Here is a 4,040-nt window from a genome sequence, read left to right as displayed (position 1 = left end):
TTTCTTCTATTACTGTGAAGAATGCCATTGGTATTTTGATACTGATTGTATTAAATCTATAGATTTCTTTAGATAGTATGGGCATTTTAACTATATTGCTCCTTCCAATCCATGAACATGCAGTATCTTTCCATTTCTTTCTGTTTTCCTCAATTTCTTGCATCAATATTTTATAGTTCTCATTGTCAGGATCTTTCAATTCATTGGTTAAGTTTATTCCTAGGCATTTTACTTTATTTTTAACTATTGTAAATGGGATTTACTTTCTTGATTTCTTTTTCATATTGTTCACGGTTGATGTATTGAAATACTACTAATTTTTGTATGTTAATTTTGTATGTTAAAGTCGTAAAAATCCTACGACTTTACTAAATTTGTTTATCAGTAATAATAGTTTTTTGGATGGAGTCTTTAGGTTGTTCTACACATAAGATCCTATCATCTGAAAATGAGGATAATTTGACTTATTCCCTTCCTATATAGATGACCTTTGTTTCTTTTTCTTGCCTGATTGCTCTAGGTAGGACTTTCAGTACTATGTTGGATAACAGTGGTGAAAGTAGGCATACTTGTCTTGTTCCAGATTTTCCTGGAAAGGCTATCAGTTTTTCTCCATTCATTAATATTAGCTGTGGGTCTGTTATATACGGCTTTTATTGTGCAGAATTGTGATCCTTATATCTCATTTTTTGAGGGTTCTTATCATGAAGGGATGTCGAATTTTGTCAAATGCTTTTTCAGCATCAAGTCATAGGACCATATGGTTTTTGTCTTTCTTTCTGTTTATATGATGTATCACATTGATTGATTTGTATATATTGAACCATTTTTGCATCCCTGGGAACTTTGCCATGATGAATGACCTTTCTAATGTGTGTTGTTGATTTCAGTTTGCTACTATTTTGTTGAAGATTTTTTCATCAATGGTCATCAGAAATATTAGCCTGTAGTTGTCTCTTTTTCATGTGTCTTTGTCGGGTTTTGGTATCTGAGTAATATTGGCCTCACAGAATAAGACTGGAAATATTCCCTTCCCCTCTACTATTATTTTTTGAATAGTTCGAGTAGGATTGATATTAGCTCTTCTTTAAATGTTTGGAAAAATTCAGCAATGTTACGATTGGAGACTTTGTTCATTTCTTGAAATATTTTTTTTCTAAATTTTTGCTTGCCTGTGTTGATTCTGAGGAGCAGTCTTTGAGCTCTGAGGTTCTTTCCTCAGCTTATTTTTTCTGTTATTAATGTTTCCAATTTCATTATAAAATTCCTGGAGTGAACTTTTCATTTCCAGGAGTTCTGCAGTTCTGCTTGGTCTTGTCTTGTCTTGTCTTCTTTTCTCTTTTCTTTTCTTTCCTTTCCTTTCCTTTCTTTCCTTTTCGTTTCTTTTCTTTTCCTTTCTTTCTTTTCTTCTCTTTTCTTTTCTTCCTTTCTTTTCTTTTTCTTTCTTTCTTTTTTTTTTTTTTTTTCTGATGGAGTCTCTCTCTCTGTCACCAGGCTGGAGTGCAGTGGCATGATCTTGGCTCACTGCCACCTCTGCTTCCCCAGTTCATGCTATTCTCCTGTCTCAACCTCCTGAGTAGCTGGGACTACATGCACATGTCACCATGCTCAGCTAATTTTTTTATTTTGAGTAGAGATGGGCTTTCACCATGTTGGTCAGGATGGTTTCGATCTCCTGTTTTTTCTTAAAATGGCTATGCTGTATTTCCACGTAAGATCATTTTACTGGCTTCCTTGGATTGGGTTTCAGCCTTCTCTGGTATTTCCTTGAAATTCCTTGCCATCCAGATTCTGAATTCTATGTTTGTTGTTTCGGCCATTTCAATCTGGTTTAGAACCATTGCTGGGGAGATGGTGTGATCATTTATAGTTAAAAAGAAACTGCCTTTTAGAGTTGCCAGAATTCTTGCACTGGTTCTTTCTCATCTTTGTGGGCTGAAATTCCTTTAATCCTTGAAGTTACCATCCTTTAAATGAGGCTTTTTACTTTTGTGTTCTTTAATGCCATTGAGAGTTTAACTGTAGTATAAGTTGGGTTCAGTCCATTGATTTTGCTTCTGGATGTTCCCTGGGGGCCAAGGCTCAGCTCAGCACTCCTGGTCTGCATGCTGTAACCCTGGGGCCCTAGGGCCAGACTCATTAATTTGTTCTCTGGCCCCTTAAGGTCAGACACCTGCCGTACTGGAGGAGTCAAGATGTTTAGGTTTTGGATTTCTTCCTGGTTCAAACTTCATGGGTTTTGTGTGTCTGGGAATTTATCTGTTTTTTACTAGGTTCTTCAATTTATTGGCATATGGTTGCTCAAAGTAGCCTCTAATGATCCTTTGAATTTTTGTGGCATCAGTTGTAATGCTTTCTTTATCAACTCTGATTTTTATTTATTTTTTCTTCTACCTTTTCTTAGTTTGGCTAAATCTTTGTCAATTTTGTTTAACTTTTAAGAAAGCAGTTTCTCATTTTGCTGATCTTTTTTGTTGTTTTGTTTTAATTTTATTTCTGCTCTGATAATTATTATTTTTTTCTCTACTGTTTTTGAATTTGATTTGCTCTTGCTTTTGTAGTTATTTAGGATACATCAAGATGTTTATTTGAAGGTTTTCTACTTTTATGATGCAGGAATTTATTGCTATAAACTTTACTTAGTACTTCTTTCACTCTACCCCATAGGTTTTATTATATGAGGTTTCCATTTTCTTTTGTTTGAAGAAATTGCCCAATCCTTCTTAATTTCTTCATTGGCCCACTGGTCATTTAGGAACATATTGTTTATTTTCCATGTGTTTGTGTAGTTTCCAAAATTCTTCATTACAGATATCTTTATTCGATTGTGATCAGAAAACATACTTTACATAATTTCAATATCTACAAAGAATTTTAAGACTTGTTTTGTGACCTAACATTCGGTTATCCTTAAGAACGATCCACATACTAAGGAGCAGAATGTGTATCCTGCAGCCATTGGATGTTACATTCTGTAAATATCTATTAGGTCCATATTTTCTACAGTGTACATTGCGTCCAATGTTTCTTTGTTGATTTTCTGCATGGAAGATCTGTCCAGTGATATTAAAGTGGAGTGTCTAAGTCTCCGGTATATATTATAAATATATATAGAGATAGACTTTTGGCATCAGGATGATGCTTGCCTCATAAAATGAATTAGGAAGGAGTCCCTCCTTTTCAATTGTTTGGAATAGTTTCAGAAGTAATGGCACCAGCTCCTCTTTGTTTTTCTGGTAGAATTCGGCTGTGAATGTGTCTGGTCCTGGTTTTTCGTTTGTTTGTTGGTTGGTTGGTAGGTTATTAACTACTGCCCTAATTTCAGAACTTGTTAGTGGTCTATTCTGGCATTTGACTTCTTCCTGGTTTAGTCTTGGCAGGGTGTATGTGTCCAGGAATTTATTCAGCATTCCTACGCACCAACAATAGAAAAAAAGAGAGCCAAATCATGAATAAACTCCCACTTACAATTGTTCAAAAGAGAAAAAACTACTTAATTGACTCAACAAAGGATGTGAAGGACCTCTTAGGGAGAACTACAAATCATTGTTCAAGGAAATAAGAGAGGACACAAACAAATAGAAAAACTTTCCATCCTTATGGGTAGAAAGAATCAATATTGTGAGAAAATTTTGTGACAGTAATTTATAGATTCAATGCCATTCCTATCAAACTACCATTGACATTCTTCACAGAATTAGAAAAAAAAACTACTTTAAATTTTATATAAATCGAAAAAAAGAGCCCATATAACCAAGACAATCGTAAGCAAAAAGAACAAAGCTGAAGGCATCACGTTACCTGAGTTAAAACTATACTAAAATGCGACAGTAACCAAAACAACATGGTACTGATACCAAAACAGACATATAGACCAATGGAACGGAACAGAGACCTCAGAAATAACACCACACATCCACAATCATCTAATCTTTGACAAACCTAACAAAAACAAGCAATGGGGAAAGGATTCCCTATTTAATAAATGGTGCTGGGAAAACTGGCTAGCCACATGAAGAAAACTGAAACTGGACCCCATC

Source organism: Colobus angolensis, unplaced genomic scaffold, assembly GCF_000951035.1.
Source record: "Colobus angolensis palliatus isolate OR3802 unplaced genomic scaffold, Cang.pa_1.0 Scaffold489, whole genome shotgun sequence".
NCBI classification, from domain to species: Eukaryota; Metazoa; Chordata; class Mammalia; order Primates; family Cercopithecidae; genus Colobus; species Colobus angolensis.
Note: the sequence above shows the minus strand (reverse complement) of the source record.